Below are 14992 nucleotides of genomic sequence, written 5' to 3'. Positions count from 1 at the left end.
GTATAATATGATGATTTGATGCTCAATTATTATTTTTATAAATAATTTTTTTGTGAAAAACGTGGTTCATTTTATTTTTCCAGTTCAAAATAACAGCATTTATTTGAAATAGAAACCAGTTGTAACATTATAAATGTCTTTACTGTCACTTTTGATCAATTTAATGCATCCTTGCTGAATAAATGTAATAATGTCTTTTAAAAAATTGAATTTTCATGAAGCAATTTGATTATAATTAGTTTATCCTGTGAGTAAAAAATGACAGATGCAAGTAATATTCAGCTGATCATGTGATCTCCCAAAATTTCCTTTTACAAGAACAATATGACTGAGTGCACCTTTATCTTAAACCTGCTAATACTCATCTTATGGTCTATTAGCCAGATTTTGACTTTTGATTTTGATTCATAAAGCCGGTCTCTCTTTGTCTCATCAGACAGATATGGTGTCTAGCAGACAGTCTTTGTCTTATAATAGAGATCTCATAATTCTACATGTCTGTTCTTTTATTCTGGTATGAATTCTAATGAGATGAGGGTGTCAGAGGAGCCGCACACTGTTCAACACTGCTGACACAGAATCACACTGTTTTACATGCAGTTTCTACATAAAATAAGTAAATAATTAAATAAGTCACATTTCCTCCAGTAAATAAATTGCTGATGTGATTCAGAACTATGACAGATAAAAAAAAAAAATAAAAAAAAATAATATCATAAATGCAATCTCTTTAATATCTCAGTTTCGTCTAGACCACGGGCTTGTGAGTGTATGAAATTATTTAAATGGGAAAAAAAAAAAATGCATAATTAAAATAAATAAATGGGACTAAGCACAAAAAAGCATGATGTGTTATGAAAGCTTGGCTGGGAGCATCAGACCGACTGCAACAATGAGTAACCAAAGACATTTTTAGATTATTTTTGTCAAAACGGCTGAAAGATCACAAATACAATCACTAGTAATATGATTTAATTGCTTATGACTTTTGACCAATAGGTGGCGCTGTTATCAAGGTCAGTGTGAGGTGACAATGACACATAAAAAGTTAAGTCATACACTAAGTTACAGCCTCAAAATCAGTTTGGCATAACATTTGTTGATGTGTTTTTCGACATCTTTCTTTTAAAAGTAGGTTTTCAAAATGTCAAACAAACATGGCATAATTGGTATCACTGTTTTCAGTATAATTCAAGGAATTTATCAAGACCACTTTCATTTAAATAGGCTAAACTCATCACAAGCTATTAGCTAAGTTATAAACAAAAATAGCCATTTTTCATTTCTCCTGACCAGTAGGTGGCGCTGAGCCGAAACACTGCAAGTATCCTCAGATCATGCTTGTGATAACATGTACCAAATCTGGTCTGAATACGCCGAGGCGTTGCGGAAATATAGGGAGGAGGAGTAAGAATAATAGTAAAAAGAACAGTAACGAATACAATTCAGTGCTTGGTCCCTAATAACAATTACTAAAAAAAAAAGAGGAAATATTTTATATGTTTACCATGTAAATGTGTTGATAAATTATTGAAAAATTACAATTTCTAAGTTCTTTGGCTGATAAAAAAATTAGAGAATCCATCCATATTCTAGAGATCTCAACATGTTCTCACAAAATCTCAACAACATCTCAAACTGTGCTCAGATTTGCCAAGAAACCAAAGACTGCAATAAAACACCATCAATACGATCTCAAACGTTTTTCTCAAGGTCAAATGATCTGAGCTGTTCCACACTCATGTTATAGCTCTATATACTCTTACCGCATGAGGAGTCAATTATATCTGTCTTATTTTAGGAATATTAACTGCATACTTAACTAAGAACTCCGTTATGTTCCCTGAGCTTTCAAAGAGCAACAGTTGAGCAATAAAACTTCCTTCTGGGAGCATTTAAGGAACGAGCCAAATAAAAACACTATTGTGCGGCGAGTCTTAATTATGTGGATCCACTCCACTAATGAAAGAGGAAACTTCCAACAACACATTTCCTCTCGCTTCTTTGTTTCTCCGTCAAACGTGTTCCGTTTCTCGTTACTTCATTCTACAAAATCAAATAGGAAAAAACAGATGGCAGCGCTAGTTTGGGTTCATTTGTTTGGGCTAGTTTGACAAACAGGCAAACCGGTGAGGATACAGGGACCCTGCCTTTCCGGGATCGGATGCCCAGACAGCAAATGCATCAGAAATGCACAACATTTAACATGTGAACGGTCTTTAAAGTCACCATGAAATAAAAATGAACCCCTCTTATTTTTATGGAATATTGCAGTATATATTCTAAATGATTTATCCGTGCAAATTAGGGATGCACGATATATATCGGTCACCATATCGGTATCGGCCGATAATTAAATTTGGCTGATATATTAAAGCAGATAAATAATGAATTATTTCCTTCAACACTTGAGACACTTCAGATGCGCACTGTTCAACATGATGGATTTGAATTGCTTGAAATATGATTGGAATCACTTCAAAAAGGAAAATATAGTTAAGTGCAAAATGTGCTGTCATATCGGCTACATGAAATTATAATGAGAACATTATAATTGTGTGATTGGGAATGGATTTTAATTGTGAGACTTTTGTTTTTGCAATCAGGCTCCCAAAAATTATATAAAAATTGGATTTAGAGTTATCGGCCAATATATCAGTTATCGGCTTTCAAATATAAAGAATTATCGGTTATCGGTATCGGCCAAAATGTTAATATCGGTGCATCCCTAGCACAAATCATTGTTTTAAATTCATGTGTCCTTCCCCTCTCTCTTGCAGCATCTCTTCTCTTCTCTGATGATGTGGGCGGGGCAACCTGTCACTCACATGAGATCAGCCAATAGCAAACCACAACCATCCAATCAATTCCACACAGACACAATCAAGCCCCGCCCACATTTGTTCTTGTTTGAGAAGCGTTTCACTCAGATATATTGTACATCACAACAGGGAGGAAAAGTATATCAACAACAACTTACGTTTAATTTAAAATTGAATGTGCATCTGTGTGATTTTTTTCTCCTATTTGAAGAATCATTCATCATCATTCAAACGCATTTTTGCGTTTAAAAGACGTCTAATAGCCGTCCAAACACAGTCCAGACGTCTAAGCTAAACAAGGCAAAGTTTGGGCTGTCAATTAAAATTGAATAGTCTAAACCATCGCCCAAGAATAGACTAGTCATCAATTAGATAAAGAAATGAGTGAAGACATGAAACCCATCACCTTGTAATCACTGTTGACTTTGCTTACATGATGGAATATCATATATCTCGCAAGTTATTTTGGCAAACACAACATGTAACCAAATTCAAGGTTATTTTGGCTAGAAGTGTGTTACTCAGAGCCGGTCTATATCGGGTCTATAGTTAACCGAGACGCTTGCTGGGGTGGTTCAGGGTTAGCGGTTTGTTTGTCCGCCGAGTATGAGCAACACTAACAGTGACGCTAGTCTTAGATAACACCACTCGTTTAATGCTGCTCATTTCAAATTCAATGTACGCCTTGCATATGCAAATGAGCATGTAATCAAAAGGAAGCAACATGCAAAAAAATCATCCTCTGCTAATCAGCACAAACAATGCATTTATTCCAAATCCCTGGTTTTAATCATAATTGTCATCCCGGAGGACAAACTAATGTGCGGTTCAGCCATAATCAAGAATATTTCTTTGCTTCTGTTCGAGTCCTTTGCTTGATTACCGCCAGTGTGATCACGTTCCTCCTGTCTGATTCACCTTCAAATGGACACGGCAAACAGAATGACGCTAACATGTATGCTATGTATATTATAGCTTGATTTCTCTCTCTCTCTCCATCTCTCCATGCTCTGTGTTTCTCATGCTCTGGTTGGCGGTTTGGGATTGTAGCCTGTGAAACCCTCATGGCCCTGGGCAACACGGTAACGCGCCTGTCAAAAACACTTTCTGTTAATAATGGCCTGGACTTGCGAACTGGAGAGAGGCAGATAACACGCTGTGCACACACACACACACACACACACACTCTTATCTCTCACTGTTCTCTGCCAGATATCAACGGCTATGTTTCTTAACTAGTGCACGTTCCCTTCACGAAGAAGTCAATCCCTGACTGTTATATAGAGACTTGCTTTGCTTGCATATCAGATTTTTTTCTGACTCTATAAAAATACGACTCGTCTAGAGTTAAAGATCTTCTCAACAATGGCTCAAACGAAGCTCACCATCACAAAGCTCAATAATCCGAGCTTTTACGATTCACACTATACTCTTACTGACTGACAAATACTGACTCATTTGTGCCTGTTTTTATTTCGCCAGAGGAATTTTTTTGGCATCTGAGACAAAGTTGATATCTAATTGAATCTAACTAAGATCTGCCAAATTTGAAACACAAGTCTCAGAGCAATAAAATGTTCGTCTCGGGCGTCTCATGTAACTCATAATTACTTTCATTTGGGGTTGTTTTCTCCAAGGGACACAGACAGTGGCTAAAAAAGTGTATCAACAGTACAAAATAAATATGACAAGAAATGAGACTGAATAGTCCAACACGGTGTACTTCTCATGCTGTCGGAAATCTCCCACTTCCCACTTCTGAAGACATGATTACGAATGCTTTGTTGTCGGAAAACAATTGGAATCTTGGAGAATTACTCTCACTTATTTCTTGGGGAAATCTCATTAAAGCCAAAATGCATTTAAGATATTTAATCAACATCCAACGATTTTTGAATAAAATGTAGCAACCCATTCATAAACATAAACGACCAATCTGTATAGTATTAGTCAGTTTGCTGATAATTCTGGAATTTCTGTCAAATAAAGTATGGCTGATGTCAAATATAGGGATTGTAGTTGATCCGTAGGGACCAGGCACCAAGGTTCGAAACGCACGTGATTCTTGGATTAATTGGAAAGTTTAACCAGAACAGAGTAAAAGTTTATCGTTTGCATGTGTTTTAGGTGCTGTTAGATTAAATATGCAAGCAGTTTTAAACCAATCGAGTGCAAGAAGATGAAAGAGAACTCAATTCACAAACACCGAATTCCCTTCCCTTCTCTATTTGTGCTCGAACGGACACACACACACACGCATAATTATGTCAAAAAGCCTGTCTCGGCGAGTGTCCTCGTAAAACACAGTCGCTTATGGCTAATGTGAATGCAAAATAGTGAGAGAAAAAAATGAATGCGTATCATTATACTGGATCCGTGCATTTACTCTTAAAGTGACAGCAGCCTAATATTCCTGCAGCTTAATCAAACAACAAAATACAAAGAGAAAATCCCTTTTGTAGCTTTAACAAAGATTAATTATATTTAATTTATAGTTAAGATGTTATTTTACATTTGATTATTCAATTTCTGTACCTGAATACAGTAAGACTTAATTGAAAAACATAAAACTGTTTATTTCATTTGTATCTTTGGTCTATTGTAATGTAATTTGTTCATTATTTTAAACGCAGATTCACTCCCGTTCAAAATCACCCCAATCATTCTAGAATTATTCATTCTTTCCAAATAGAGCAGTTCAAGTAATCTGCTGAAATAGTTTTCATATCGCAGAAAAACAAAATAGCCATATTGCATTTCCAATATCGTACAGCCCTAAATTACAAGTTATGTTTGCTGTGTATAAAACATACAATATGCTTCAAATGGTTACTCATATGCACGACTTTAACGGCAAGACAAGGCGATGTAGTTGTTGAGGAAAAACTTCTCCTCTGATTATGTCCAATTTCCCACTAGGAAACTCATATTTCAATAGCATTTGAAGACAGCATTAAATCAGTGAAAGCATGAAGGAGGAACAGAGAAATATAAGTGAAATGTCATGTGAGAAAAGAAAGTGCCTCCATCGTGCCATTACTCATTATCCTCTCCATCCAGTGAAGCCAGCTTCATTTATACAGAACATTATACAATAAAAATTGCTGCTTTACAGTAAAAATCAGCGCGAGTCTCAAAACACTGTTTCCTCGTGATTGATTACTGTTTTAATAATCACTCACATGGATTACACTGGAGGAAATGGACAAGTTGCTGTTCCATATTCATTTAAGCTGGAAACTATATGTAAATATTTGATTAAATTATGAATATACACATACTGAAGTAAAAATCCCCAAAGCAGAAACGATAAATGTTTACAAGACATTAATACTAACACACACTACAAGACTCATTTTCATTTGGTTCATTTGGTTTATCTTTATATATATTTATTTGATCTTTTTTAACGTTAATTCTTTGCATAAAAGAGGCCCACGTTATTTGTTGACATCAATGCATAGACATGCACACGAGTTTGCGTGAAAATGAATTTTGAGTCAATACAATCTGGTCATGAAATGTGTTCCGGGCGACAACCTTCTGTCTCGAAGCGTGTGTTTGAGACTTGAAATGACTCTCTGGAGCTCAATCCCTCAACAATATAGTGCTTTAAAATAGAAAAAGCCATAATACACGACTGAACAACATCACACAGGCTGGATGAGAGTCGGCTCACTCTATCCAAACAAAACTTCCAGTGTTTCCTCAGCATCCAGGATGAAAGCGACACACTCCTGCACAGAAAAGCCTCAGATAATGTTGCATAACCTCAGTGTTTTCACCCACGCGCTCCACAGGTATCTCGGCTTCAGGGTTCACCCGTGTGTGTATGTGTGTGTGTGTGTGTGTGTGTGTGTGTGTGAAGTTTACTCACCCAGGTCTTGGCTGTGTCCTCATCTGTGTGTCTCCTCGGCTCCTGCTCGCCTTCACCTCCTCATTCATGTCTGTCCATAAGTCACACGACCGAGTCCATACGTGTCCTCAAGCCCAAGTGTGTGTGTGTGTGTGTGTGTGTTTACGTCTGGCATCAGAAACGCGGACCACATAAAACCCTCTTCCTTCACGCGCACGATCAGAGATGCTCTTCCAGAGTGTGTCAGCGCGCGCTCGCGCTCGTGCTCGTGTGTTTGTGTGTGTGAGAGACGGAACACACACTGTCTCTGTCTCTGGCGCTGTCTATCTGCTGCTTAGGTTTCGCTGATGCTGACACACACACACACACACACACACACACACACTCAGGGTTCGTCTCACAAGTGCAGCACTGGAGGAGAAACGTAGCGTCGCTAAGGGCTCGTGATAATTCAATTACGTTCCATTCAATTCACGTAGGCCTATAGCATTATTATTATTATTTTTTCAATAAATATCCTTTCAAAGTAGCTTTACTAAAAATGCATTATAGCGTTTTTTTACAAAACACATCCTTTCAAAGTAACTTTACAAAAATTGCATTATAGCGTTTTTTTGTTTTTTTATTTGTTTTTTTCTTTTACAAAACATTTCCTTTCAAAGTAGCTTGACAAAAAAAAATGCATTGCATGTCATAAAGATTTAATATGTTCCTAAGCGATTTCTATGTTATTCTGGGTGGGTGCTTATAGAGGACCATAACCCATAGCAATTTGATTCTGGGCCCAATCTGGTTGAGTTTCGGCTGAGAGTTACGGCCAAGATTGGCCCAAAAGTATGGAGTTAATATTGTGCCATAATTAAACAAACAAATCCAGCATTTTGTAAATAAACTCGACTTTGCAAAGCAGATCAAGTTTGTTTGCAAAATGCTGGGTTTGTTTGTTTAATTATGGCACAATATTAACTCCATACCAAAAGCTGCTTGCCAAAAGTACATTTACATTTAATAATTTAGCAGACGCTTTTATCCAAAGCGACTTACAAATGATGAGCGCAATAGAAGCAGTAAATCAATAGAACAACAATATGAGTGTTGAGACCTTTCCCAGTTTAGTCTAACGCAGTATATGCAATTTAAAAAATATATATAGAGAGACAGTAGAAGAAAAGAAAAAAACAGAGTAAACCAGATCCATGCCGGAAGCAAACCAAAATTTACCCTCAATGTCTTCCATGATGTCCATCAGCCGTAACTGGCCCAAACCTGCCAGAATCGCCAGATGTCTGCCAGAAAGAGTTAATACAAATGCTGATTAACTTATTTAATAATGCAAAAATAGCAAATATTTGAAAAGAAGCTTTACCACTGGCACCTTCTCCTTCAAGCACAATCCACTTCAAAATATCAAATGAAGTCAAATGCTTTTTCACGCTGGCTTTAAAATGTTCTGTTGTATTTCCCCATCATGCACATAAATGCATGTTTTAAGGCCGTCCATGTGCTGGAGAAGTGTTTGTGCTGCTCTACAGGAGAACGTGTGTGTGTGTGTCTGTGTGTGTGTGTGTGTGTGTGTGTGTGTGTGTGACGGCACGTCTCAGGATCTGTGTGTGTGAAACCGAAACACTGAACGAGTCTCACACCGTCTGCCTCAGTGTCTCGACTCTCGCTGCGTTAACATTGTAATTGGATTTCACTTCATCAGCCATAAAGCTTGCTCTGTGTGTGTGTGTGTGTGTGTGTGTGTGTGTGTGTGTGTGTGTGTGTGTGTGCACTGCAGTCTTTCTCTGTTAATCTACACGTTCAAATCATTTCAAAAGGCAAGCGAACAGTAAAGGCTACAGCGTTCACAGTTTTCAGACTAGCATCACAAGAGTCTGAAGCAAAAGATGCTACTCAAACTAATGGAGAAGTTCATGCAAGAGTTCAGATGAGGCTGTATATGACTATTGAGTTCAATTATTCAGAGACCTCATTTAATATTTCCAAGTACAGTTATAGGGGACTTTCACTGAATATTAAAACCAGTAGTTTGAATGATACGGTGTTGAGCTAGAATCAACAGTCAAGTCTTTGCAAACTAATAAAAGTAGATAGTGAAGCTGTTAAGCTCAAACAATTATAAAAACACCATAAAAGTATAATAAAACTAGATTGTGTGTTCAATGGGAGGACGTGAGTTCAGTTTGGAGCAACACAAGGCCGAGTAAACGATGACAGTGATCATTTTGGATGATTTATAACTTCAGTACTTCAATAACTCAAGTTAAACATCTTCATTTTCCAGGATGCTTTATGAAGTAAATGAATGACGACATTAAGCCAGTGATCTCTCCAAACAAGCGTCCCGTCACACAGACAAACAACTCAGTCGGGTTTGTGCAAATTGAGTAAATTGTTGTTCCACTGAGGGAAAGAATGAGGCGATTACCGATCTCGTTATTGTGCACGTCATTTATCATCCGTGCAACTTCCGTGAAACCTCGTTTCATCCACGCGTTTACAGATCGCATGTGGATTTAGAAGTGCAATTGATTATTTTAAATGGCTTGATGTAATGTGCATTTCACTATGGAAGCCAAAAGACAAATAATCATGCTCTGGTAAGACAAATAATCAGATGGAAATGGATGCTTATAAAATGAAAAGTCATAATTATGACTTTAAAAGTTGACATTATGACATACTAAGTTGTAATTATGAGATTAAAAAGTATTTTATTACCGTAAAAGTCATACTTATGACATAAAAAGTACAAATTATCACTTATTAAATTGAAATTATGAGATTAAAAAGTCAAAATGACAGTCATAGACAGTAGTATGACTTTTTATGTCATTATTATGTCATTAGTATGTCAGTTTTGACGTATTAAGTTTAATTTTCAACTTAGTATATAATAATTTCGACTTTTTGTCATAATTTCGACTTTTTATCTCATAATTATCTATTAAAGTCTTAATTTCGACTTAGCATGTCATAGTTTTGACTTTTTAAGTCATAATTTCAACTTTTTATCTCATAATTGACTATTAAAGTCTTAATTTCGACTTAGCATGTCATAATTTTGACTTTGTCATAATTTCGACTTAATTTTGACGTCAACTTAAACTTTTTATCTAGTTTTGACTTATCTCATAATTATGACTTTTAAAGTACTAATTTTGACTTAGTATGTCATCACTTTGACTGTCATAAATTCAACTTAATTTTGACTTAATATGTACATTTCGACTCAGTCAATTTCAACTTAACAATTTAGACTTTTTGACGGTGTCATTATTTTAACTTTGTCTTAATTTCAACGTAATTTTGACATTTTAAGTCATAATTTGGACTTTTATCTTATAATTATGCCTTTTATAGTCATCATTTTGACTTAGTATGTCATAATTTGGACTTTTTGTCAATTCTGACAAGCAATAATTGGACTTTTCATCTCACAATTATGACTTAGTATGTCATATTTTTGACTGTCATAAATTCAACATAATAATTTTGACTTTTTAAGTATGTCAATTTTGACTAAATTTTTTGTCATTATTTTAACTTTGTCTTAATTTCAATGTCATTTTGACATTTTTAGTCATAATTTTGACTTTTACCTTATAATTATCCCTTTTATAGTCATAATTTTGACTTGGTAGGTCATAATTTTGACTTGGTAGGTCATAATTTTGACTTTTTGTCAATTTTGACAAGCAATAATTTGACTTTTCATCCCACAATTATGATTTAGTATGGCATAATCTCAGATTAGTATGTCATAATGATGATGTACAGTACCAGAGCATGATTTTTCTGGAAATGAGCTTGCCTAGTTTCAGTCATGCATGAAGCTGACGGTTAACCAGATGCGTTTGTTTCTCATCCGTGTGTCTCGAGATGCACTCGAGCAGTAAATATAGGTCACAGTCACACTGAAGCTTCTCTCAGTCCTGACACACAACAACAACACACACTATTGACTTCCCCATCCAGCTCTCCTTTTATCCGTGCGCTTCAGCATCTCCAGAAAATCCCATCTCACGATCCGTTCTCCTGACACACATGAAGCCCGGTTTAACCGTAATCCAGGGCTGGAGGCTGAGGAATTATGGGAAACATATTGGCCATCATTAGGGAAGCCTGGTTTTGACACTTGGAAATGGCGGATACAAACGTGCACAAAATAATGGCCTAAATGTAAAATTCAATTCAATTTAATTTGCATTTATTTGCATAGCGCTTTTCACAATACACATCGTTTCAAAGCAGCTTTACAGGAAATGCATGAAAAATTCAATTGCATGTAAAAAAATTATTAGTTTTAACAAACTAACTAATAAACTTAATGTGATGCATATTTGTCAGACATATTAAAAAAAGAAAAAGAAAAAACATTGCATGTTATTAACTATTTTTCATCTATTTGATTGTATTTAAATAATCATTTTTTCAAAGTAAAATAAATCTGTTCATTGTGAAAACAATTAAATTTATTCATTTAAAAAAATATGAACATGTTTAAAACATGGCTAGCTGCGAACAAGCAATATTTAATTATATGATAAATAAACCTGATTATTGTGCCATTAAAACACATTCAGGTCATCAGCAACTATTATGCAAATCTGTTTCATTAATGTATGGATGACAAATTTGCATCACATTTAAAAGCACATTTAAAAAACAAATATCCATGTTTGATTATTATCAATAAATCAAAAAAATATGGCAAGCCATATTTTAACCATGTTCACATGATTCTAAGCAATTTGAATAAATGCATTTTTGAATATATTATGTAAATCAAATCACATAGATACAAATAGTTCATAATAAACTATGCATTTCATTTATGCATGGATGACAAATATGCATCACATTTATAAGCACATTTCAATACAGAATATCCACGTTTGTTTATTATCAATAAATCCAATAATTTTAAAATGATCAATAAATTGAGAATGGCTCGTTCCACGGCTAGCCATATTTTAACCATGTTCACAATTGAACTGATTCTAAGCAATTTGAATAAATGCATTTTGAATATATGGTTATTTAAATCAAATCAAATACATACAAATAGTTCATAATAAACTATGCATTTCATTTATGCGTGATTGACAAATATGCATGACATTAAGTTGTTAGTTTATGTTAAAACAGTGAAATGCACATGTAAGTGTTATATGCGAGTGAAATGAATATGTTCTGAGTGTACAGTGATTTTGAGAGATGGCAGCAGAAGTGAGTCACTGACCCAAACACCTCGAGGACGATTTCCAGAGACCGTTCTTGATTTCTTGCATCCGCTGAGCTGGTGAAACCTTCCTGAAGCAGTCGAAGCTGAAGATGATGAATGCTGAAACACCAGAGCAAGTGTTGATGCATCGAGGTAAGGTTTGGGCTGAACGAGGTTTGGATGCGATCTTCTGTTGTTTCTCATCACATGATGAGTGTCAGTTCGATCACATCAAGAAATAATTGAAACTACATGTTTGTCAACCACAATCATAATAAATCTTAACCAAATAACTACAATTTGCACATCACTTTTCATGTAATGCTAAGCATATTTTTCTGGGAAAAACACAAAAGTACTGCTTAGGATATTTTTTAGCATATTACCATATTCATGCATCTTGATGAATGATGTATAATCCAACTGTTTGTCGGATGAATCCCTTTGAGCTAAAATATCTACTGAGATTTTAAGTTAATATTTCAATAATTGATCAATACATTTGCATGTTCATGGTTCTCTGATGTTGGTTAATGATCAGATGACATGCAGGTCAACAAATAATATATTTCACATTTGTTTTGTAAATATTTTATTTTAATTGTATGTATTTACATATAATTTATTTCAATTTGATGGTTTCATGATTTAATTTAATTATTAGCTTTAACTTGCAAACCACAAACCGTGAGTTAATGTGTGTCGGTTCGATCAGATCAAGAATTGAGACTAAAACTTTAATCTCCATTTCCATCTTATTTTCATCTCCACCATACCTTCTGCTCTTCATAAAACTATTTTGCACATGACATGCATTAAATGCAGAAGCTCTTTTATTTTTCTCCAACTGAACCTTAAAGTCCCCCTGTAGTCAATAATTTTATCCCTTAAAACATATTTAAGTGTTTTTTCCTTGAATTTGTTTTCTTCATGTCTTACAATATCTTGCATGTAACTCGACACCCTTGCCTCATTTAGTATGCGCGGTTCTATGAATATGCAAATGAGCCCCGCCTCCACTCACTCACTCAGCTCAGAGATCCACTGGTTGACGATCACACGTTGATCTGATTGGTTACAAGGTAGTTTGTGACGTCAGAAACACCAGCGATTTCAAAGCGTGTTTTTGAGACTGTCTTTGGTTCACTGCAGTTTTAAGGAGGAAATACTCAGCAATGCTGTCGACTTATGAATTTACACATGGTTTGTCTTAAAGCATATTAAAAACACCACATAGACACATAAACAACATTAAAAGCTGGATTTTCACCACAGGGGGACTTAAATCCCAAACAATTTGTGTTAATATTAAATAATAATAAAACTCACCAGAGCCAGTATCTGGTCTTTAATAATGTTCTCAAAATGTGAGCAAAAAAACATTTATACATCGTTCATGTAACGTTTTTTTTAAATGTTACTAGTTTCGGAATCTTCAGAGAACATTTAAAAGTAACATTCAAACAATGTTTGAGGAATGATCACATGGAATGTTCCCTTAACGTTTGCATTACCAAGAAAAAAACATTTTTAAAACATTAAAAAAATGGACGTTTTCAATGTTCAGAGAACGTTTAGAAATAACGTTTTAATGGGAATGTTGGCAAAACGTTTCTAGAGCACATCTTTGTTAGCTGGGATGATGAAATTGATTGATTGGTTTAAATCATATTTATCTGGTCGGACTCAGTTCGTTCAGATGAAATCTTTTAAACCGCGGATATCTCAGATAACCAGCAGAGGTGGACAGTAACAAAGTACATTTACTTGAGTACTGTACTTAAGTACACTTTTTGAGTATCTGTACTTTACTTGAGTATTATTTTTTCTGGAAACTTTTTACTTTAACTTCACTACATTTGAAAGGCAAATATCGTACTTTTTACTCCACTACATTTCTGTCAAGGTCCTTGAGTAGAAAGTAACATCAGTCAGGGCATGATTTTGGTTGCAGGGGTTGCATTTTGGTTGAAAATGAAAGTTGGGTTGACGTCAGAACCCGACGTCAGATTGACGTTGGATATTGATTGAAAATAAAAGTCGGGTTGACGTTAGAACCTGACTGATGTTGGTTTCTGACGTCAACCTGATTTTCATTTTCAACCACAATACAACGTCTGTCCAACGTTGGAGATCAACGTCAATTTGACATTGGATTCTGACATAAACCTGATTTTTGTTTTCAACGTTGGGTTTGATCTTCTAAATGCGAATTTTGTCACTTTTCTGGAGCACACTAGCTTATAGATAACAGTAAGGCTAACATATTCATACTAAAAGCCAAAAAACTTTAAATAGGGCAATATTTGAGGGAACAGCCATTTGGGTGTCCGAAACCACTGTGGACGTTATTGAGTGACTTATTCAATCTCACATTCAATCCCACGACTGGAACTGTGTTCTAGAAATAAATTTGATATTGATATGAGGGAAGGCAGGCATAGATTCAGAGACATACAGTACTTTAAGTATTACATACAACAATGCAACAATAATAAAATAATGCATTGACATTTACTTTTTACTTTTGATACTTAAGTACTTTTAAAAATGAGTACTTCTGTACTTTTACTTAAGTAAAAATAGGTCTTTACAACTTTTACTTGTAACGGAGTAATATTTGACCAGTAGTATCTGTACTTTCACTCAAGTAAGGAAGTTGTGTACTTCGTCCACCTCTGATAACCAGTGGTGTACCTCAAGGCTCAGTCCTGGGCCCTCTTCTGTTTATTGTGTATTTACTGCCTCTAGGACAGATTTTCTGTAAATTTAATATAAATTTTCACTGCTACGCTGATGACACCCAGCTCTATATATCTTCAAAGCCTAGTTCAGTATTACCGTCTTCCTCTCTTTTGCTTTGTCTTTCCGAAATTAAATCATGGTTTACATGTAATTTTCTCAAAGTTAACAGCTCTTCATAATCTAGCACCTTCATATCTGAGTGAACGTCTTCATGTGTATGTACTCGATCCCTCAGGTCTTCTGCTTCTGTGACTCTTGTTGTACCATCTGTGCGTTCGACTACCATGGGAAGTAGAGCCTTTAGTTGTATTGCTCCGACGATTTGGAATACTTTACCTC

At 35.3% G+C, this 14992-nt stretch overlaps 2 protein-coding genes across 2 annotated transcripts in view; one reads left to right on the top strand and one right to left on the bottom strand.

Moving 5' to 3' along the window:
* lingo3b (leucine rich repeat and Ig domain containing 3b) overlaps positions 1-6990 on the bottom strand; it is a 50808-nt gene extending 43818 nt beyond the window's left edge. The window contains exon 1 of the mRNA XM_084120728.1: positions 6700-6990. The gene's annotated coding sequence lies outside the window, so the exon portion shown is untranslated. The remainder of the gene's footprint in view (positions 1-6699) is intronic.
* Positions 1-14992, top strand: part of LOC311087653 (uncharacterized protein) — a 415151-nt gene that overhangs the window by 303290 nt on the left and 96869 nt on the right. The gene's annotated exons all lie outside the window — the stretch shown is intronic.

This window comes from Abramis brama, assembly GCF_963993115.1.
Source record: "Abramis brama genome assembly, chromosome: 7".
NCBI lineage: Eukaryota > Metazoa > Chordata > Actinopteri > Cypriniformes > Leuciscidae > Abramis > Abramis brama.
This window is presented reverse-complemented; position numbering and strand designations above follow the sequence as displayed.